Source organism: Cetorhinus maximus, unplaced genomic scaffold, assembly GCF_964194155.1.
Source record: "Cetorhinus maximus unplaced genomic scaffold, sCetMax3.hap1.1 HAP1_SCAFFOLD_305, whole genome shotgun sequence".
Lineage (NCBI taxonomy): Eukaryota > Metazoa > Chordata > Chondrichthyes > Lamniformes > Cetorhinidae > Cetorhinus > Cetorhinus maximus.
In genome coordinates this window covers 120,862-145,072 of record NW_027596258.1, presented here as the reverse complement: position 1 = coordinate 145,072, position 24,211 = coordinate 120,862, and the positions used below count along the sequence as shown (strand labels likewise).

Genomic DNA, 24,211 nt, shown 5'->3' with positions numbered 1-24,211 from the left:
CGTTTATTGTTCTTCGGTAAAATGTTCGCAAAGGTGAGCCAGGAAATCACAGACCATGAGTTCCCCCTCGTAAACCCGTAAGAACGGAAAGTTTTTATGGGGCATGTGGAGAGAAGGAGCCAGTAAGTGTCCATGAAGGAAAGGACTTGCTTATCTAGTTGACTGATCACTTTGAACGTGAGCAAAAGGAGATTCATGGGGCAAGATAGACAGTGGATGTGATGCATTTGGATTTCTGCAGGCTTTCTAAACAATTCCTTTGGAAAGGATGGGACCCTGGAAGAAATATCGCCACTATCAGATGGAGGACTGCAAGGGAATCGGAATTAGTTGATTGACAGATTCCCGATTGTAAGTTTACAGGGATTGTATTCGGACTGGAAGGATATTAACGCTAGGATCCCACACTGTTCTGTTTCATTCCGCATTAGTTTAAAATGATAATAAATGAAGCCAGAAGATCAATGCTTAAAACTGCAGTGGGGGAAAAGGCTAATGAAGATCATAAGTGCACATCTGATCAGGGTAAGCTATGGGCGGATTTAAATGCGTGTAAAATGGGCAAAAAGGCAATGGATAACATTCCTCAGAGAGGAATTCAAAAGTTGCCACATTTAGATAAGGAATTAAGGAAGGAAATATCACATATAGAAAAAAAAACCGTTATAGAAAAAGAAAAAATAAACTGGTTTCTGTCTGAGAAGAGTTGATTATCTTTCAACAATGAGAAAAGCAAATGAGGCCCTGGGACGGACACAGATTCCCTCTCTCCACGTTTCCTGACGCCTTCCCCGGCATAGTGCCAGCCTTTCCGCCTTCCAACCTGCCTCTAATGGACCTGGAAAGTTCAGGTTAATATTCCACTGGGTGTTCGATCTATGGAGCAGACTCTCGAAAGCAGGGAAGCCGTTAACATTGATTCTTACAGGAACACAAGAACAGGAGCAGGAGTCGGCGGAATGGCCGTCGATCTGCTCTGTAATTCAGAACTTGTGCTTCAACTCCATGTTCCCGCCCTTTGCCCATATCCCTTAAATCCCCGAGACACTGTAACTCTGCCAATCCCGAACTAAAGTGGATGGAGAATCCAGAGCTCTCTGGGGTAGAGAATTCCAAAGGTTCACAACTCTTTGAGTGAAGTAATTTCTCCGCATATCAGACCAAAATGTTCGGCCCCTTGTCCTGAGGCCGTTCCCCATGTTTTAGATTCTCTGACCAGGCTGTAAAGATGTGAAAATAAATTATCTCCCGTATATTGTTTGTGTTTGATATGTATAATTTCCCCCCTAGGACCAAGAATGTGAGAAATGGAGAACATTATCTTGGAGACATAAGTGGTAAAAAAGCTTTAACAAGATCCAATGTGTCGGGTTGAACATTGACAATGTATTGCAGAGGAATTACAGAATACAGCAAAGTTTAACTACTCCCATTCTGAATGAGATTAGAGTCTGATAACAGTACCAAATGTGCACATTGCACTCTGAAATAACTTTCAACAACCAGCTCCAGCCAATACCTCCAATGGGGAATGATGAGAGAGTTCATGTACAGGGTCAGGTGTTAAAAGAGCGAACGCTGCTGCAAACTTCAATCCCACACAGTATTGCTCCATATTCACAATTCGTCAATATGTTTTCAAATGCAGCCATGCAGTAACTGAACTTCTCTGAGGCTGGCAAACAGCACCGCCTGTAGTGGCGGTGAGGTGCCAGCAGAGGGTAGGGTTCTATCACTTTAATCACAAGACAATGAAACGGGTTTGAGTCGAGGCTTTGACCCTTTTAATTCATTCATGCGGTATTCTTTGCCACTGAATAAATTCATTTATCTAAAATTCTTCAGCTGGAATACTTGCATCATGTATCATAAATGCATTGTCAGCATCCTGGAGGTTACCATTGACCAGAAACTAAACTGGGCTAGCCATATAAATACTGTGGCCACAAGTGCAGATCAGAGAGGCTGGGAATTGTGCGATGAGTAACTCACCTCCTAACTCCCCAAAGCCTGTCCACCATCTAAAGGCACATGTCAGGATTCTGATGGAGTCCTCTCCCCTTGCCTGGATTTGTGCAGCTCCTAAAAACAAACACAAGAAGCTTGACACCAAAGCATCCCACTTGATTGGCACCCCATCCACAAACATTCACTCCCTCCACCACCGACGCACAGTGACAGCAGTGTGCACCATCTACAAGATGCACTGCAGGAATCCTTCGACAGCACCTTCCAAACCCATGACCACCACCATCTAGAAAGACAAGGGCAGCAGGCACATGGGAGCACCACCACCTGGAAGTACCCCTCCAAGTCACTCACCATCCTGACTTGGAAATATATTGCCATTCCTTCACATGCTTCCTCCATTTTCTCGCTTTATTTTAAATGAATATTTATAAATCCATTTGTGTGGGAACTTACTGAATAACAGCAGAAATGGCAAAGTTTGGGCAAGATTTCCTTGTAGCCAAAGGGCACACAGCAGAACCATGTCAGTGATATAAGTAGACGCAGGAAGAGAGGGAGTCTAAGTTGTCTTAAACCATTAAACCTTCAGTTGGAAGCTAACTTCGTTCAAAATGTATGCTATAGAAACACCCTAGTGGTTCAGATTCTGTGCTTTCACCGCCTGGGATCCATTCACTGTCTCGATGTTGTGCAAAATGTCGTAACTCGCACCCAATTTATGGTTTGGAAAAGAGTCACATTAAACTTGAAACCTTCACTCTGTTTCTCCTTTCACATTTGCTGTCAGACCTGCTGAGAACTTCCAGCACTTTCTGTTTTTATTATAACATGAATTATTGTCTTTATCATACACATGATCACAAGAAATAGGAGCAGGAGTAGACCACACGGCCCATCGAGCTTGTTCCATCATTCAATTCAATCATGGTTGATCTTGGGCTTCAACTCCATTATCCGTTCCCCATATCCCTTAATTCCCCGAGAGACCAAACATCTGTCCATCCCAGCCTTAAATGTATTCAATGATGGAACATCCACAACCCTCTGGGTAGACAATTCAAAGATTCACAACCTTTTGGGTGAAGTAATTTTTCCTCATTTCAGCCCTAAATTATTGGCCCTTTACCCCGCGACAGTGCCTCAGTGTTTTAGACTCCCTGGCCAGCGGAAACAATCCCTGTGTCCACCCTATCAAGTCCCCTCAGAATTTTATAGATTTCAATGAGTTTGCCTTTCATTCTTCTAAACTCCAGAGAATAAAAGCCCAATTTATTCAGCCTCTCATCGTAGGACAACCAGCTCATTCCAGAGACCAATTTAGTGAACGTTCTCTGTACCGTCTCCACTGCCAGTATATTATTTTATAAATGTGGAGATGAAGACAGCACACGGGATTCTAGATGCCGTCTCACCAAAACAGACTTCTTTATCCTTGCTTTATTACAAACCCCTTGCCATCGGCCTTCCTAATTGCTTGCTGTACCTGCATGCTCGCTTTCTCCGTTGCTTGCACAAGTCTCTTTGAACATCAGCACTTACAAATTTCAAAAGCATTCTGCTGTTCTAATTTTTACGACCAAGTGAACATATTCACACACCTATCTACATTATATCCTATCTGCCATTTTGTTGGCCACTCACATAACCTTCTGATACCCTTTTACAGTGCTCTGCTCAAAAGTGACCTTGCCACCAAACTTCATACTGCAGGCCCCAGTGAGAATTGAACTCACAACCCCTGGTTTACTAGACCAGTGCTCTAACCACTGAGCTATGGAGCCACTTGCCATGTCTTATTCACAGTAAGTCTCCTAGTGGAATGAGGAACAGGACAACTCCGCATTGATGATATATGATAGACCTGGAAATGTCTGAGATGGAGAACAGACAATTAAAAGATGCGACATGAAAACGGCAGAATTTGATGTGCTTTCAGTGATGAATGTCTGCCGTGGTTATGTGAGAGATTTTACTGCTGCCTGTTCACACTGACACAAATATCACTCCTGACCAATCAATCTCTTTGAAAGCAGCGCGCCAGGCCGAATGGCCTCTTTCTTTGCTGGAACTGTCTATAATGTTATTTTTCCCAGCATCATTTCCCAGTCATTCCGACATTTTATTACACGCTTGGGGGAATGTACTTTCTTACATTCTCGCTTTTGAAGTCAAGACACTGAGCAATTTCAAAGTTTTTCATTAATTCCAGCACAGGATTTGGAACCAGACCAGTTGAACGACACTTTATTGGTGCCAACCCTTCACTGCAGCTCACCCCTTAAAAACAGTGGCTGTCATTGCACGATGTTGTCATTTATGATAAAGTTCTGTAGCAGAAACTTATCTCTGGTGAAAGTACCCGAAAAACGGCAAATGCGGCGGAGATAAAGCAAGTTGCAAGAGTTATAGACAGCTTTCCTCGTGACTTCGAGGTGAGGATTCGGCCCTTTCACCGCCGTGGCCCGGACTCGATTCCCGGCCAGGCAATGAAGGTTTAGTGATCTGGTACAAACTGTTAAAACAGGCCTGATTTACTTATTGATTGAAAACCGAAACGCACAACAGCTCCGCCCGAATCAATGGAGTGAGAGTTGAAGTTTCACATCAGAGCTGCAAATGTCACACGTGGAACAGCTTCGAGAATAAATACAGTTCCTAATGCCCGAGGGATTTCAGTTTGGAATATTTGTATTTACAAATCATTCTCTCGATGTGTTAATTGCCGTAACCACTCAAACATATGGGCTCGGTGTCTGTCTGTTTAAATGTTGCTCAGTGAAAATTTCAATCGCCCTCCGCTTTGTAACATACGGACACTTAATAACTGAACAGTCTCCACTCAGAAATACAGAAAGAAAATTCCTCCTGAACCTTTTAAACCTGTTTTTCTTTTCTCTCTACGATTTTAATATGAAGCCACACAACTAAGGTGAATAAAGTGTGGATCGGTAAAAATGAGGAACTGAAGCACATTGACACACACAGGAACACACACACACATAAACCGAGAGCGACAGAGGCCTAACGAGAGACAAACAGCCAGAAAGAAAGGATGCCACCAAACCGGCTCAGTTGTGTTCCATTTCCATATGCAGATTTTGCAAATCCTTGCAGATGGAAGCGCGGGAGTTTTTGTTTGTTTCCATTTATCCGATAACTAATTCTGTTGGCACCTGGTTAAAATCGGGAATAACGAGAACCGCAGTCAGCAAACCAACATTGGGGAAACCCCGATGGATGTCAGTACCATCGCCCTCAACATTCGTCCGCGACTAACAGCACTTCCTGAGGGAAAGCATGTTCATATCAAATCAGAGATGACTATGAAGTAAGTCGTACGGCCCGTCGTGTCTATGCTGGCTCTCAGGAAGAGCAACTAAACCAATTCCACTCACACGCCTTTCTCCCACAGCAATTTCTATTGACATTGTCTCTCCTCGTTCACCCTGCCAAAATAAAGAACCACAACCCACCCCACTCCCCGTATTAAACTGGAGTTGTCTTTTGCTCACCCAAAGGGAATTCCTAACGTGCCCGAAAGTGGGAAGCAACTGAAAATTTGGGAGCGTAGGGATTCGGACCCACTCCTCCAGAGACTGGAACCTGAATCCAGCTCTCCAGTTTGTAGAGCAAATGGAATTAGATTGTAGATATCAGCTCAGAAATAATGATGACCTGTTTGATCAGGGTAAAGTTCTTTTCTAATTCGATATGAAATCAATTGAATAAATAAATAATGTTTGTATCAAAAACTGTAAAAGGAATCCTAGTCCAACTCTTCATGTCATTGTGTCAGGGAAACTTTGTTAACTAAAGCAAACTGAGCATGGATTCTGCAGAAACTCCTTCTTCAAGCGAGAAATGGACAATGATTGAAAGGGGGAAAACTCAGGTTTAAGGAAAGAGAGAAGGAATTTGAGACGAATTGGTTAGCTCTTTAAAAATAGCTGGCACAGATACGATGAGGTGAAGGGCTTCACATTGTAGTAAAAACAGGAAATGCTGGAAAAACTCAACAGGTCTGACAACACCTGTGGAGAGAGAAGCAGAGTTAATGCTTCGAGTCGGCCTGAATCTGAAGAAGAGACATACGGACTCAGAACGTTAACTCAGCTTCTCTCTCCACATATGTTGCCAGACCTGATGAGTTTTTCCCAGCACTTTCTGTTTTTATTTCAGATTTCCAGTATCTACAGTATTTTGCTTCCATCTTAGGGCCTCTTACTGAGCTGTGCAATTTGATGATGACATTGTTGATCAGTCTGTCTCCAGCATTCCTAATGAGAACAGCCGAATTCCATTTCTTCAAAGCAAAGACCCAAAGTGCTGCTGCATGACGTCACCGTTTAACATTCCAGACAGCTCCATTGGGATCTTTACAGCGCAGGGTTTGTGCAGGGCAGTGGGGGTCACGGTCATTTCACATGTGGCAGAGCAGCGGTTTGAAGCCGGGCAAAAACATTATCCAAACTTGCTCATTTAAGTGTGAGTGAATGTTCAATCATTTACATTTGTTGTTAAAAATGAACACATGAGTTCGAATCCTGCCGCCTGAGGATTTATCATTTAAATAGGAAAAAACCTATCCAAACACATCCGTATTTTCTTATTAATTTGTTGGCATTCAGGAAGTGGCGTAGTGGCATTGTCATGGTCTAGAAATCCAGAGATAAAAACAAAATACAGTGGATTTAAATAAAAAAAGAAAATGCTGGAAAAATTCAGCATGTCTGGAAAGAGAAACAGAGTTAATGTATTTCCGTATGACCCTTCTTTAAAGTTCTTTGAAAGCAGCACACAGGGCCGAATTGCCTCTTTCTTTACCATAACTTTCTACAATTTGATATTTCCTAACATCACGGTTACTTCTTTCACACTGATTCTGCCATTTTATAATCCACTCTTGCGAGTGGGTTCAAAGCTTAACAACGTGCACAAGGCTGGGAGGAGTCTGCGACTGTGGATAATCGGCACTGTGCACATTCCTGTAATCCGTATCTGGGAGAATCAGGAAGATGAGATTCTAGTTTATCTTTTCCATGTCACCTGCAAACTCACTATTTCTAAAATCCGTGGGTCCCACATTCCCAGTCCCTGCTTTCCATGTCATGAACTTACTGTACCTGCATCAAGCAGCTAATTAACCTGGGAGCTGGACAGGTAGAAGGAGCTGGAGGCGAGGCAGGGACAGAAGCAGAAAGAGATGAGACATGAAAGAGTTTAGAATTTGATGTGTCTCAGTTACTTTCAGTGATGAATGTCTGCCGTGTGTTCCCTTGTCAGTTTCACAGGAGCCGCAGTGATGGGTTTAGGAAATTGAGCAGCTTGTGGGGCTATTTCATCTCACTGTCAATTTCTTGTTCCAGCTCACAGAAACCGTTGTCGTCATTGACTGAAGAATTGGTTCCATCTAAAATGGAAAAATGGATAAAAGCAACGTCGATAAACCAAACTGAAAGCAACTTGACAGCTTCCCTAACAAAAACAGAAAAAAAAATATCTGGAAAAACTCAGCAGGTCTGACAGCATCTGCGGAAAGGAACACAGTTAACGTCTCGAGTCCGTATGACTCTTCAACAGAACTAAGGAAAAAAAGAAGAGAGCTGACATATAAGCTGTTTTATGGCGGGGGAGGGAGTGGGTGGGGGGCGGGGTGTGGGGGGTGTGGGGGGGTGGGTGGGGGGCGGGGGGGGTGGGGGGGTTGGGGGGAGACAGGTAGAGCTGGCTAGAGGGCCAGTGATAGGTGGAGATTGCCAAAAGATGTCATAGACAAAAGGACAAAGAGATGTTGACGGTGGTGATATTAGCTAAGAAATGTGCTAATAGGTGACATTAAGGGTAGAAATCAGGACGAGCAAGGTACAGATAGCCCTAATGGGGGTGGGGTGGGGGGAAGGGATCGAAATAGGCTAAAAGGTAGAGATAAAACAATGGATGGAAATTCATTTAAAAATAATGGAAATAGGTGGGAAAAGAAAAAAATACATAAATTGTTGGTAAAAAAGGGGGATCGGAAAGGGGGTGGGGATAGAGGAGAGAGTTCATGATCTAAAGTTGTTGAACTCAATATTCAGTCTGGAATGCTGTAAAGTGCCTAATAGGAAGATGAGGTGCTGTTCCTTCAGTTTGCGTTGAGCTTCATTGGAACATTGCAGCAGGCCAAAGACGGACATGCGGACATGAGGGCAGGGTGGTGTGTTGAAATGGCAAGCGATAGGGAGGCCTGGATCATGCTTGCAGACAGACCGAAGGTGTTCCCCAAAGTGGTCACCCAGTCTGCGTTTGGTCTCTCCAATGTAGAGGAAACTGCATTGGGAGCAACGAATGCAGTAGACTAAATTGAGGGAAGTGCAAGTGAAATGCTACTTCACTTGAAAGGAGTATTTGGATCCTTGGACGGTGAGGAGGAGGGAAGTAAAGCGGCAGGTGTTGCTCCTTCTGCGGTTGCATGGGAAGGTGCCGTGGGAGGGTTTGAGGTGTAGGGGGTGATGGAGGAGAGGACCAAGGTGTCCCGGAGGGAACGATACCTGCGGAATGCTGCCGGGGGTAGGGGTGAAGGGAAGATGTGTTTGGTGGTGGCATCATTCTGGAGTTGGTGGAAATGGCGGAGGATGATCCTTTGAATGCAGAGGCTGGTGAGGTGATAAGTGAGGACAAGGCGGACCCTATCATGGTTCTGGGAGGGAGAGGAAGGTGTGGGGGCAGATGCGCGGGAGATGGGCTGGACACGGTTGAGGGCCCTGTCAACCACTGTGGGTGGAAAACCTCGATTAAGGAAGAAGGAAGACATGTCAGAGGAACTGTTTTTGAAATTGGCATCATCAGAACAGATGCGACGGAGGAGAAGGAACTGAGAGAATGGGATGGAGTCCTTACACGAAGCAGGGTGTGAGGAGTTGTAGTCAAGGTAGCCGTGGGATTCGGTAGGCTTGTAATGAATATTGGTGGACAGTCTATCACCAGAAATTGAGACAGGCAGGTCAAGGAAGGGAAGGGCATTGTCAGCAATGAACCATGTGAAAATTATGGAGGGGTGGAAATTGGAAGCAAAATTAATAAATTTTTCCAGGTCCCGACGAGAGCGTGAAGCAGCACCGAAGTGATCATCGATGTACCGGAGAAAGAGTTGTGGGAGGGGGCCGGAATAGGACTGGAACAGGGAATGTTCCACATACCCCATAAAGAGACAGGCATAACTGGGGCCCATGCGGGTACCCATAGCCACACCTTTTATTTGGAGGAAGTGAGAGGAGTTTAAGGAGAAATTGTTCAGTGAGAGAACAAGTTCAGCCAGACGGAGGGGAGTAGTGGTGGATGGGCATTTTTCTGGCCTCTGTTCGAGGAAGAAGCTAAGGGCCCTCAGACCATCCCGGTGGGGGATGGAGGTGTAGAGGGATTGGACGTCCATGGTGAAGAAGAGGCAGTTGGGGCCAGGGAACTGTAAATTGTTGATAAGATGTCGGTGTGTCAGAGAAATCACGGATGTAGGTGGGAAGGGACTGGACAAGGGGAGAGAGAAGGGAGTCAAGATAGCAAGAAATGAGTTCCGTGGGGCAGGAACAGGCTGACACGATCGGTCTGCCGGGACAGTTCTGTTTGTTGATTTTGGGTAGGAGGTAGAAGCGGGCCATCCGAGGCTGGGAGACTATGAAATTGGAAGCTGTGGAAGGAAGATCTCTAGAGGAGATGAGGTCAGTAACAGTCCTGGAAACAATGGCTTGATGTTCTGTGGTGGGGTCATGGTCCAGGGGCAGGTAGGAGGAAGTGTCTGCGAGTTGACGCTCAGCCTCTGCGAAGTAGAGGTCAGTGCGCCAGACAACAACAGCACTACCATTGTCAGCGGGTTTGATGACAATGTCAGGGTTGGACCTGAGAGAACGGAGTGCAGCAAGTTCAGAGAGATACAGGTTAGAGTGGGGGAGAGGAGCACGGAAATTGAGATGACAGCTTCCCTGATGGTCTAGTGGTCAGGATTCGGCACTTTCTCAGTAGCAGCCCGGGTTCGATTCCCGATCAGGGAATGTAAATTTGTTATCGTTAAAATGAGTATTAATTACTTATGGATTGAAAAAATTTAACAGCTCCACCAGAACCAGTGGGGTGATAGTTGAACTTTCGCCGCAGAGTTGGAAATGTCATATTTGGACAAGTCGAGAACAAAGACAGAAGCGGAGTGAGGGAATGAAAAGAGGACAAGAGAAGGGCTGGGTGCAAAGCACTGACCACAGAGATGGTGGCGCCAGAAAAAATATGTGTGGGAAAAGGTCAAATTTTGCTGCCTACTGTTTGCACTGACATAAATATCACTCCTCATGGATCAACCAATCATTACTGCACATTGACAGCTGCACGCCAGGCCGAACGGCCTCTTTCTGTGCTGCAACTTTCTATAATTTTATGTTTCCCAACAGCACGAGTCATTCTTCCATTTTATAACCCACTCGAGCGAGATGTACTTTCTTACCTTGTATTTGGCTTGTTTGAAATCAAAGCACAGAGCAAATTCAGCGAGATTTATTGTCATTTCCAGCACGAGATTTGTCACAAGACTAATTGAGCGACACATGAATGGTGTCAATCCTTCACTGGAGCTCACCGCGTCCAAAGAGCATTGTTATCGTCTGCCTGTTATGTAACTTCTTGCAGTACATCTGCTGAACTATATAAGCTTTTCACAGCTCTGCTTTCTTCACATTGAAATCCAATGTGAAAATATGAGCATTTTCAAAGCTGAACAACGTAGACAAGACTGGAAGGGAAGTGAGATTGTGGATAATCGGCACTGTGCACATTCCTGTAATCAGTACTCGGGCGAATCAGGAAGATCCTGGTGTCTCTGTCCGCTGCTATCTGTAAACCGATCACGTTCTGTTTTACGTTCACACCATCTGACTGTGTTTGCATCAAGCAGCTAATTGACCTGGATGGGCAGAAAGAGCTGGAGGCGAATATCTGTCCTGCACAAGTTTCACAGCTAATTCAACAACCCCGCCTTTTCTCCACAGCCATTTATATTTTGATGTCTCTCAGTATTTCTGTTAAAGTGAAACACCACACACACCTGCTTTAACTGTGAGCTGCCACTTTTTCGACCAAAAGGACAATTTCAGCAGCAGTGGAAGTGGTATTTGAAACCGAGCTTCATTATTACTGCTCATCGCCTTTCCTAGCATTGCTACTCAAATAGAACAGAATCAAAGCAGCAACAATACGTCATAAGGCCCCACAAGCCTCCTCCGTCACTTTATAAGATCATGGCGGATCTCCAGCCTCAACACCAAATTCCCACCCGATCCCGATCGCCCTTCATTCCCTTAGAGTCCAAAAATCAGGATAATGTTTGGATATTTTTTCTTCCATTGATCCGAGAGTTCTGTGGACACCAGGTTGAAATCAGCAATAATAAGAAGCACAGTCGGTAAGATTGGAACTTTCCTGGGGAAACCCCAGTGGATTTTAAAAGCATCGTTTTCACCACTGGGACACGACGATTGACCAAGGCCCCAATGCTTTGCACTCAATCATCAATAACATAATTCATAGCTTCCGCTTCTCAGCTGCAACTGCTTCCAAACATTATGATCCATTTTCCTCTGGATCTGTTTCTGGATTCAACATTTAACTGCTTGTGTCCTCATTTTGAAAACAGATTCGCTTCAATATCCAGCACAAATTGAATTGCAAATCTGAAGGACAATCATTGTAAAACAAGTCACTCGGTAACTCAAATCCCATGGTGCTCATTTTCAGATTCATATCAGTCAGCTTTTGAATAAAATGAAGGAATTTGACAGTGAAAAGATTTAGAAAGTTGGTGTGACTTTTATTTGTGACTCACTCACTCGGGTATTCTGTAAATGCTGCTCCGAGGTTTTGTGACCGTGATATAATCTACCTGAGTTTTCCTGAGCCTGTGCTCGGTGTGTTGTGAGGTTTGGCCCTGGTTGGGGTATCTTGCGTCTCAGGGATGGGCAGTAACCCGCTGACTGAAGCTGCAGTCGCCGCTTTCTGCTGGCAGCGGGTGATTGGAGAGTGCGGGGCCGGAATATTGCTGCTTTTCTGCTTTTCCCTGTCTCACTCACTGTGCAGCTGAGGAAGAAAGAACAATTGATGGGTTTGTTTGAATCCAATAACTTCATAAATTTCCAGTGTGTTGGATATCGGTACATGGTCGGTCTAAATGTTTTCTCATTATATTTGAAATGAATATTCGAAAAAAAGCTGCTTACCTGGGAGCTCACTGGATAATAGTGGAGCCGGCAACTTTTCCGGGATCTTGACATTCAGCTCCAGTAGTCAATGACAACCGGGAACTGAGTGACAATTAATGCTGAAAAAAAGGGGAAGTTTCGTCCCTGGGTGGTCTCGAACCACCAACCTTTCGGTTAACAGCCGAACGCGCTGACCAATTGCGCCACAGAGACCGATGCAACTGCTTATAATGGTGTCATCAAGTTAAAGTTTCAGATTGCTGCTCCAGGAATGACAATTATTCTCTATCAGTTTTACTCTTCCAAAATAAAGGGTGGGACATTCATTGTGGATACATGGAAACAGTCTGATCCCACCCACTGCAAACACATCCCTGTCACCGGGAACCAGCTCTCCTACAACCGGTGCCGTCTTCCTTCGAGTCTTTCTCTGTCTTGTCTGTTACCAAGTATTCTGATTGTCCCAAAGCCGATATTAAGTTTGAATTCCTGAGGTGCAGTAACGAGAATCCTTTCAATGTCTCAGATCAGCTAATTTCACTGATAACATGGGGTCAATGTTCCAACGTCTTAAAGAAGGGAAAGGTGCCTTGACTGTCTCTGGTCAGTCGGACAGTTCACCCTTCATTCTCCTCTGATTCCGGTTCCCAAAGAATATCTGAAGATTCACAAAGCTGGAGACTGAGAGTTCTGTTTTGGTTCTTTCTCCATTTTCCGACCTGCCAACTGACAATATATTCCAAAATCTCGTCTCAATCCTCCGCATTGCATCATGTCCAGAGATGAGGAAATTCAGTTTTGTGGAGAGTTTATGGAGACCGGGATTGTCCTCTATGGAGCAAAGAAGGTTAAACGGAGATTTCACGGAGCTGCTCAAAGTGATGGGGGTGGGGGCAACGGGGACGGGGCGGTTTGATGGAGCAGATGGGGAGAAACTGTTTCCACTGACGGGGGTCAGCAACCAGAGGAATGGGATTTAAGATAATTAAAGAAGGACAGACTTGCATTTTAATAGCGCTATTCCAGACCAGTGGATGTCTCAAACCACCTTCCAGCCAATTAAGAAATAAAAACAGACAATGTTGGAAAACTCAGCAGGTTTCTCTCTCAAAAGATGCTGTCAGGCCTGCTGAGTTTTTCCTGTATTTTCTGTTTTCCTTTCCAGATTTCCGCAGTTTTGCTTTTATTGAAGTGGAGTCATTGTTGTAATGCAGGGAACACGGCAGCCAATCACCGCTCAGGAAACAGCCAAAAGCAGGCACGTCACAATGAGCAGATCATGTGCTCTTGGTTGAGGGATAAACACTGACCAGGTCACGTGGCTTCAACGTGAACCCACAAATTATGATTATGGCTCTGCCCAGTTTTGAACCGGAGAACGTTTCATGTGTTAGACAAGCATGAAAATCACTGCACCACAGAAACAGAAAACAGCACAAAGGCTCAATTGGCTTCACTAAAATGTTAAGCGGTGACGTCATGCAGCAGCACATTGGATATTTGATTTGAAGAAATGGAATTTGGCTGTTCTCTTTAGGAATGCTGGAGACAGACTGATCAACAATATCATCATCAAATGGCACAGCTCTACAAGAGGTCTTTCGGACAATCAATCTATGTTAGTTTTGTTTAACGAGCTTTCTAGTTAATCTCAATTTACTTGTCTCTTTCCATAACCCTGATCTTTTTCTCCCTTTCAAGTCATTGTCCAATTCCATTTTGAAAACTCTGCGTTAAGAAAAACAATATTGAAAGAGATGCAGGGCCCTCTGCTGTGTCTATGCACAATGTCTGAAAGTTAACAAAGTTTTCCTGACCCAATGACATGAAGAGTTGGATTCTGAAACCTTTGACAGTTTTCAAATTTTTTGAAATCGTTGATGCCAAATCGAATTATCAAAAAATATTTACCCTGACCAAACATCTCCTCATTTTTCTCAGTCAATATATACAATCTCATTACCTATTACCAACATTTCATTGAGTAAACACGCAGAGTCACAAAGGAAAAAAATAAACATCATTTGAAACATCGAAATAATGAAACATTGAAAAAAGAAGTTAGCAGTGGAGATGATTTCTGTTTGTTACAAAGTGCAGGATGATCTGATTCACTGGCGGAACTGGTTCTAGTTTCCCAATGACCCCCCCCCCCCCCCCCCCCCCACCACCCGCCCTACTCCTTTGCTTCTGTTCTTTTCGTTGGCAAGACCAGTGAAGTAAATTATGACTAGCCCTTTAGAAACTGTTGGCGTGGCTGAGTGGTCTAAGCCGCTGGATTAAGGCTCCAGTCTCTATAGAAACATAGATTCCATTCGAATCCCACCGTCGCCAAACGTTCAAGTTACCTTCCTTTTAGAATATGCAGCTGTCCAATTTGAACCAACAGATCCCAACTCACATTAAACCCAGCGGAGTGTGCGGTGTTTTACTTTGATCGGGGGAATGAGGAGAGACAATATAAATATGAGTTGCTGTCGGAAAAAGGCGGGGTGTGGAATTGCAGTCGGTGAGTTGATCTTCCAGAGAGTCGGCATGTGAACAATATGCTCAATGACCGTCTGATGTAGCCGTCTATGATTTTATACAAACTACATTCAAGCAAATCTGGGGCTTGGATTCGCGACTGTCTTGCTAAGGCAACAGGTTTTGAATCTATTGGGGTCTCCACAGGTGGGCTGGAATCCTGACAACTACTCTTCTTATCATTCCTGAAATTTACAGTGTACCTGCACAATTAAATTTCGACTAAGTTGAATAAAAAACATCCAAAACCCCCAGCGTTCTCTAATTTCCATTCATCTGCAAGCGTTCAGAAAAGTTACAGCTAGAAATGGGACAAAAACAAAGCCTTGCTTTCTGGATGTTTGCCTCGCCTTAGAGACAAACCCTTGCCCTCTGTCAGTCTCAGTGTATATTCCTGTGTGTGTTTCAATGCGGTTCAGTTCCCCATTTCACCATCCAAACATTATTCACGTTAGTTGTGTGGCTTCATATTAAGGTGGTACAGAGAATAAAAAGAGCAGTTTTAAAATATACAAGAGGAGCTTTCTTTCTTTTTTTTGAATGAAGACTTTTCAGCTTCTGAGGGTCGATTAGGTACAAAGTGGAGGATGAACGAAATTGTCACTGAGCAACATTTAAACAGACAGACACCGAGTCCTTGTGGTTGAGTGGCTAAGGCAATGGACACATCGAGAGAATGAATTTTTAAATACAGATAGACCAAACTGAAATCACTCGGACATTAGGAACTGTTTCTACTGCTGTCGGGTGTCGGAAGGAACAGGAATATAAAAGTTGATTCACAAATGTTCCAGGAACGGATAGGTTATAATCACCAGGAAAGGCTGAACAGCCTGAAGCTCTTTTCTCTAGAAAAGAGAAGGCTGAGAGAGGACCTGTTAGAAACGGGATGCTTTGTCCCTGTTTCGTCAGGGATTCGAGGTGAAATTTATTCACTCACCTGCAGATTTACATCTGCTGAATCTGCATCAAACAAACCATGAAATGTTTAGGAGATTGAAAGAAAGATTCTACATTGAGATGGATTTCTTAAGATCGAATTTTCTCATCTACTGAATCAGCATTTTTGTCAAACTCTCTCTGCTTTTAGATTACAACAGTGACTACATTTCAAAAAGATTTCATTGACTCTAAAGGGCTTCCCGTTGTCCTGGGTTGGTGAAAGGGTCTGTTTAAATGTAAGTCTTTATTTCTCTCTTTCTGTCTGTCAATCTAAGTTAACAATCAAGTGGAATGGTGAAGTGTATCTGTTCTTTTCAGTGTCTACCACTCTCTCTCCCTCTGTCTGCCTCTTTTTGTCCCTGTATATCTGCCTCGCTCTCTTTCACTCTCTCAGTCTCTCTGCCTGTGTCTCGATCTCTGTTCACTTTTGTGCTCTTTGTTCCCTCCATTCACTCGCTGTCTGTGTGCAACCAAGATTCACTGGGTTGATTCCTGAGTGACAGTGAACATGCTGAGAGGCTGTTTTCCCCTGTCTGGAGCGTCTAGAACTGGACTCACATTCTCCGGATAATGTGTCAGCCATTTAGGACTGAGGTGAGGAGACATTTCTTCACCCAAAGGCTTGTGAATCTTTGGAATTCTGTAGCCTGGAGCTCTGTGGATCCTCAGTCGATGAGTATATTGAAGGCTGAGATGGATAAATGTTTGGACTTTAAGTGAATGAAGGGCTATCGGGATCAGATGGGAAATTGGTGCTGAGTTTGGGGATCTGACATGAACTTCTTAAGTGGTAGCGGAGGCTCGAGGGGGCTGATGGCTAATTCCTGTTCCTTTTTCGATGTTTTTAATGTTTAGTGCTCAGTGGAAACACCATCAAGGCGACGGAAAACAGTAGGTTGAGAGAGGTAGCCTGGCCGAACGGCCTCAGGCGCTGGATTCAGGTCCATATTTGTGGATCCGCTGCCAAAGTTACAGGTGGTTCAGCTGTGGGTAACTTTGAATGCTCTCCTCTGATGACAAAGTGCCAGCTCAAAGTGAATGCGGGCGTGTATTGGGTTTAATTTTAACTGGAAGGAGGAGAGGCAATACAAATATTAATTGCTTTTGTGAGAATGCACGGCAGTGGAAGTAGTTGAGTTTTCTTCCAGACAGCCAGCACGGAGAAGATGGGCCGAAAGTCCGCCTCTCTGCTGTAGTCATCTTATATACCAACAACATTAACCTGTCCATAGGGTCAGTTGCCGTGGCCGAGTGGTTAATGCGATGGAGTTCAAATCCATTGGGGTTTCCCCGCTGCTCATTATTCCTGGTTTTAACTCTGTGTCTACAGAGTTAATTCTCGGTTAGATTCAATCAAATCCATCCAAGCACTAAATCGTCCAAGGGGGTTTTCCTATTTCCGTTCATTCATGAAAACGTTCACGAAACTTGTCGTAGGGGAACAAAAACCGAGCCAGGTTGGTGACATGTTTGCTTTCTGGGTCTTTGTCTCTCCTTAGAGACAAACCCTTGTCTTCTGTCACTCTCGGTGTATATGTCTGTGTGTGTCCCTCTGTGTGTGTCAATGTGGTTCAGTTCCCGAGGCGGTGAACACATTTTTTCCACCACACACTTTATTCACATTAGCTGTGCAGTTTCATATCAAAATGTTACAGAGAAAAATATCAGGATGGAAAATGCAGGGGGAGTTTGCAATGTTTGGAAGGAGGTGCAGCTAAGAAGTGGAAGATTAAGCGAGGAGTTTTCTCCTCATTTAACACGAGATTTGGGACCAGATCTGGGAGATATTTGTGCCGATGTAAACGGTAAAATCTTCCCTCTTACCGCTAAATTTTGCCGTGCAGCATCCTCTCTATTGTCAGCGCTTTGCAGCCGATCACAGCCCTTCTCTCATTCACTATCTTGACCCCTGTGTTTGTTCCTTACCGGGTGTAACCGGATGACATTTCCAACTCTGGTGCAAAGTTCAAGGTCCCACGCCACTGATTCCGGCTAAGGTGATCGGCATTTCTCTAACGGAATTATCCAAACTCTTTTTCATTGTTTGTACGAGGTCAACAAATTATCATTCCCTGACCGGTAATCGAACCCGGGCCACGGCGGTGAAAGCGCCGAATCCTGACCACTAGACCACCAGGGAAGCTGCGCTAAATTTTTACAACCTGGCTTATCTATGTTACCTGTGCATTTTATTTTTATTTCCGACCCCTTTCACCAGAGACACGTTTCAAATGAACATAAGAACATGAGAAGAAGGAGCAGGAAAGGCCCCTCAAGCCTTTCAATAAGATCATGGATGATCTGCCCAGGCCTCAACTCTTCTTTCGTGTCAGCTCCTCATAGCCCCCAATTCCCCGATATTTCAAAAATCTATCTACCTCCCCTTTTAATACTTTCAAATATCTAGCCTCTACAACTCTCTGGAGTAGAGAATTCCAGACATTTACTACCTTCTGAGAGAAGAAATTCCTTTGCATCTCAGTTTTAAATTAGTGCTCCCTTATTCTGTAACTATGTTCCCTACATGAACTACATGAACCTGTCAAGACTGCTCAGAATCTTGTAGGTTTGAATAAGATCACCCCTCATTCTTCTAAACTCTAATGAATAAAGGTTTAACCTGTTTCGCTGTTCTTCATCCCAAAAAGTAACCTGCTGAATCTATTTTGAACTGCCTCCAATGCCAGTATATCCTTTCTTAAATACGGGGGCCAAAATTGTACACAGTACTCCAGATGCGGCCTCACCAACACCCTGCACAGTTGTAACAAGACTTCCAGATTTTTAAACTCCAACCACGAGCAAAACAGGTCAAAATTCCATTTACCTTCTTAATGACTTGCTGCACCTGCATGCTAACCTATTGTGTTTAATGCACAAGAACACCCAGATCCCTCTGTGCTGCACTTTTTTGGAGTCTCTCTCCATTTAAATAATAGACTGCCTTTTGATTCTTCCGTCCAAACACTTTCCTACATTAAACTCCATCTGCCAAGTTTTTTGCCCACTCACTCAACCAATCTATACCCCCTTGCAGATTCCTTATGTCCTCATCACAAAATGCACTCCTACCTATTTTTGTATCGTCAGAAAATTTGGATACATTACACTCTGCCCCTCCTCCAAGTTATTAATATAGATAGTAAATAATTGAGGCCCTAGGATTGATCCTTGTGGCACTCCACTAGTTACGTCTTTCCAACCTGAAAAATCCCGACTCTCTGTCTTGTGTGTGTGAAATTGGGCTCTTTACATTGCAGGGTCTGTGTAGGGTAATAGGGATCACGGTCTCTCACACACGGAAAGTTTCCCCGCTACATTGCAGGGTTTGTGTAGGGTAATAGGGATCACGGTCTCTCACACACGGAAAGTTTCCCCGCTTGAAGCATTAACAGTATTAAATGTAGGGAAAGGTTGCATCATTCCTGTTTGTTGTTAAATAGTAACCGGATGCATCATCTCAAAACAAAGTGACATTTATACTTCTCCAGGTTTTGAATGATCTTCTGAAAAATGCATGGCTCGGAAATTAGAGGGAAAGATGGGGGCGGATTTGCTGTAAGGTTGTTCATACATGTGTGAGGTGTTGAATGAGCTGCTGATGTGCTCTGTCACCTGATGATTCTAATGTTAGATCAATTTCTCTGCTGCATGGCTAAGGTTTTCCGCCGAATTGTACTTCCACAAAACAAGGTCCTGCAGTGCAATAAGACAACATAGTTTGATATTCTGCAAAGATCTGCATGTTGCTGTCGTAGCCTAGTAGTTATCACATTTCCTTTACACGCGGAAGATTCTCTGGTTGGAAACTCACATTAGAACTGGCAACATTTGTGGAAAATTTTCCTGCCGCCATTGACAACACAGATCCGTATGACAATGAGTGTTGTTGGCGGGTGGGTGGGTGGAGAATCGGAAGTTTGGTCCCCGAGTGGTTTTGAACCACCAAACTTTCAGTTGGTCGAACACGCTGCTGCAGGAACTAATACAACTTCCTGTCTTCCTTGTACAAGCATAGCCAAGTCTCTTTGCACATCAACACACAACTTTCTCACCTTTTGAAACATGTCCTGCTTTGTTGCTTTTTAAAAATTACTTTTACGACCAAGTGAGTTACTTCAGTCTTTGCAACATTTTTCTCCGTCTGCCGTCTTGTTAGCCAAGCACCTCTTATATATTATAAAAACAGAAAATGCTGGGAAAACTCAGCTGGTCCGACAGCATCTGTGGAGAGGGAAACAGTGTTAACGTTTCGATTCCATGTGACCCCTCTTCAGAGCTGAAGAGAAGTAAAAAGTGATGGGGTTTAAACTGTTCAAGTGGGGCAGGGTGGGGAGGGGATGGGGAGGGTAGAGCAGGTGAAGCTGGGTAGAATGTCAGCGAGAGGTGGGAGCTAAGGACAGACTGACAAACGTATCAAGGACACAATAAAAAGGGAGTGTTAATGGCAGTGGTGAGGGCTGAAGAAGGTGCTGATAGTTGCATAAAAGTACGAAAGCAGAGTGTGTGAATAGCAGAACAAGGGTCAGCACTCCGTGAAAAAACAACATGGAACGAGTAACAGATGGCGCTTTTGGAGTTGGGGTGGGGTGGGAGGAGAGGGAGGTGGTTGGGAAAAAAGGATTGAAAAGGGATAAAAAGGGAGATGAAATAATGAATAAATGAGTAAAAAAAAGTAAATAAAATACATTTTTATAAAGGGATTTTAAAAAAGTGTGTAAATGGAGGAGAGAGTTCATGGTCTGAAGTTGTTCAACTCAATGTTCAGTTCAGAAGGCTGCAAAGTGCCTATGCAGAAGATGAGGTGCTGTTCCTCCACTTTGCGTTGGGCTTCATTGGAACATTGCAGCAGGCCAAGGACAGACATGTGGGCATGAGAGCAGGATGGGGTGATGAAATGGTAACCGACAGGAAGGCCTGGGTCATGCTTGTGGACAGATTGAAGGTGTTCTGCAAAGTGGTCACCCAGTCTGCGTTTGGTTTCCTCAATGTAATAGTTGCAGATGTACAACTTCCTATTTCCAAAACCCACCAACTTAATCAATGCGGCTCCTCTGAAACTTTCAATGCAAATATTGATCCTTTATAAGGTGCCTTCCCAGAACTATACACAGTCCTCCAGTTGTGGAGTAACCAGGGCTTTGTATAGCTGTAGCAAACCTTTCCCAACAGGTTCTACAGCAAGAGCAATAAAATTGTATATATCGACTGAGAAAATGAGGAGATGCTTGATCAGAATAAATTTCGTTAAATCCAAATCAACAGTTTAAGTACTTTTTTTGTTCAAAAGCTATGTAATAATCATAAGTGCAAATCTTGGTGTCATTGAGTCAAGGAAACTTTGGTAACGCTGCAGAATTTAGCAGACTGGGCACCGTAGAAGCTCCTTCTCATCTTTCAATATCATTTTTATTAAATCAGTATTTTCCAAGTGAAATTGGAGAATGAGTTGAGAGGGGGAAATCGGGGTTATGCAGAGAAGGAAGGAAAATCGGATGAATGAGGAGGCTCTTTGTAAAAAGCTTAGGCATAGAAAGGATGAGTGGAAGGCTCTCTTACTGCGCTTTGCCATTTGATGATGACATTGTTGATCAGTCTGTCTCCAGCATTCGTAATGAGAACAGCCGAATTCCATTTCTTCAAAACAAAGACCCAAAGTGCTGCTGCATGACGTCACCGTTTAACATTCCAGCCAGGTGCCTGCGCAGTTCAGATGAGACAAGTAACATCCCAGATTTATCTGATATTTGATGTATTCGTTTTAATTTTCCAAATTCCCTATATTTGGGCAAGATTCCATGAGATTGGAAAACAACAAATGTAATACGTTGGCTCAAAAACTGAGTGAGACAGGAAACAAAAGGTTCGATGCTATTTTTAGTGACGTTATGGCAGAACACATTAAAAAGTTCAAGGTAATCAGGCAGAGTCAACAGGGTTCTGTTAAAGGAAAATCGTCTTTGACCAATTTATTAGAGTTCTTTGAACTAGCATATATTATGGATAATGGAGAACTGGTGGATGTGCTGCGCTTCGGCTTCCAGAAGGCATTTTATAAAGTGACACATCAAGTGTTTTTTGTGGAAAGTAAAAGTTCATAGTGGAGGGGGTAACAGATTGGAATGGATAGAAGATTGGCTAGCTAACAGGAACAGAGATTAAGAAAAATTGCTCACTTTCTTGTTGGCAGGATCAGTGGTATGTCACAGGGATCAGTGCTGGGGCCTCAGCTTTTTACAATGTGTATAAATGAGTTGGATGATTGCCCAAGGAATGGTTGCTAAATATGCTGACGACAGAAAGATAGTTGGAAAAGTAATTTGTGGAGTTGACATAAGGACCTGAAAAGGGACATAGATAGATTAAGTGAATGGATAAAGATCTGGTAAATGGAATATAATGTGTGCAAATGTGAAATTGTCCATTTTGACAGGAATAATGAAAAAGTATATTATCTAAATGGTGAAAGATTGCCGTGCTCTGAGATGTAATGGTTAGCATGCAAACATAGCAAGTAATTAGGAAAGCTAATGGAATGGTATTGTCGCTGGACTAATAGTCAAGGGAGCCAGGGTAACACTCCGGGTTCGAATCCCTTCTCTTCCTCTTTCATTCCCACACTCTGCCTCTGTGTTTGTCCTCGACTGTGATATTTCCACTGTAATTGGTGAAACGAGTGTGGATTGCTGTAAAAACCCGTCTGGTTCACTAATGCCCTTTAGGGAAGGAAATCTTACCTCGCCTGGCCACACGTGACTCCAGGCCCACAGCACTGTGGTTCACTCTTAAAATACCCCCTGAAATGACCACTCAATTGTGACAAAGACACATAAAAGGAATGAACGGACTACCCAATATTTGACCAAGGCACTGGAAGTGACAATGGCAATCTCAGCCCTGTCGACCCTACAAAGTACTCCTTACCAACATCTGCCTAACAGACTAGTCAAGCAAACAGCCTGACATATGGAATCGTACCGTACAGATAATGCCTCAGACACCACCATCTCTGGGTATATCCTGTCCCACCGAGGACAGGCCCAGCAGAGGTGGCGGCACAGTCGGGACGGAGTTGCCCTGGGAGTCCTCAATATTGATTCCGGACCCCATGAAGCCTCCTGGAAACAGGTCAAATGTGGGCAAGGAAAGCCTTGTGTTGATTACCACGTATCATCTTCCCTCGGCTGACGAATCAGTGCTCCTCCATGTTGAACAGCACTTGGAGGTGGCAAGGGCGCACAATGTATTCTGGGTGGGAGACTTCAATGTCCATCGCCAAGCATGGCTCGGTAGTGCCACTACTGACCTAGCTGGCTTAGTCCTAAATAACATAGCTGCTAGACTGGGTCTACAGCAAGTGGTGAGGGAAAAACATACTTGACCTCATCCTCATCAACCTGCCTGCCTCAGATGCATCTGTCCATAACAGTATTGACAGGGGTGACATCAACCCGTCTTCACATTAACAATGTCCTCCATCGTGTTGTGTGGCACTAGCACCATGCTAAATGGGATAGCTTTCGAATAGATCTAGACTGGGCATCCATGAGACGCTGTGGGCCATCAGTAACAGCAGCATTGTACTTGAACATAATCTGTAACCTCATGGCCCTGCATATCCCCCACTGTACCATCCCCAGCAAGCCAGGGGATCAACCCTGGTTCAGTGAAGAGTGCTGGAGGGCATGTCAGGAGCAGCACCAGGCATACCTAAACATGAGGTGTCAACCTGGTGAAGATACAACAAAGGGCTACTTACATGCCAAACAGCATAAGCAGCAAATGATGGACGGGGCTAAGTGATCCCACAACCAATGAATTGGATCTAAGCTCTGCCGTCCTGTGACATTCAGTCGAGAATGATGGTGGACAATTAAACGACTCACTGGAGATGGAGGTTCCACAAATATCCCCAAACTCAATGATGGGGGAGCCCAGTACATCAGTGGAAAAGATTTTCTACAATCTTCAGCCAGAAGTGCCGAGTGGATGATCCATCTTGGCATCCCCCCAGAGGTCCCCAGCATCACAGATGCCAGTCTTCAGCCAATTCGATTCACCCCACATGATATAAAGAAGCGACTGAAGGCACTGGGTACTTCAAAGGCTATGGACCCTGACAATATTCTGGCAATAGTGCAGAAAACTTGTAGTCCAGAACTTACCGCGCCCTTAGCCAAGCTGTTCCAGTACAGCTATGACACTGGCATCTATCTGGCTGTGTGGAAAATTGCCCAGGTATTTCCTGTACCCAAAAGGCAGGACAAATCTAAATCAGCCAATTACCGCCCCATCAGTCTACTCTCTGCCATCAGTAAAGTAATGGAAGGTGTCACTTACAATGCTATCAAGCAGCACTTACTTAGCAATAACCTGCTCACTGATGCCCGGTTTGTGTTCCGCCAGGGCCACTCAGCTCCTGATCTCATTACAGCCTTAGTTCAAACATGGACAAAAGAGCTGAACTCCAGAGGTGAGGTGAGAGTGACTGCCCTTGACATCAATGCAACATTTGACCGAGTCTGGCATCTAGGAGCCCTAGCAAAACTGGAGTCAATGGG

General features: G+C 44.2%; 3 non-coding genes across 3 annotated transcripts; all 3 read right to left on the bottom strand.

Moving 5' to 3' along the window:
- Positions 1–3,679: 3,679 nt before the first annotated feature.
- On the bottom strand, positions 3,680–3,752 carry trnat-agu (transfer RNA threonine (anticodon AGU)). Its single transcript has one exon. It is a non-coding gene; the product is annotated as a tRNA-Thr (tRNA).
- An 8,569-nt stretch (positions 3,753–12,321) lies between these two features.
- trnan-guu (transfer RNA asparagine (anticodon GUU)) lies at positions 12,322–12,395 on the bottom strand. The gene has a single exon. It is a non-coding gene; the product is annotated as a tRNA-Asn (tRNA).
- Positions 12,396–17,718: 5,323 nt separating this feature from the next.
- trnae-uuc (transfer RNA glutamic acid (anticodon UUC)) lies at positions 17,719–17,790 on the bottom strand. The gene has a single exon. It is a non-coding gene; the product is annotated as a tRNA-Glu (tRNA).
- Between the last annotated feature and the right edge of the window lie 6,421 nt (positions 17,791–24,211).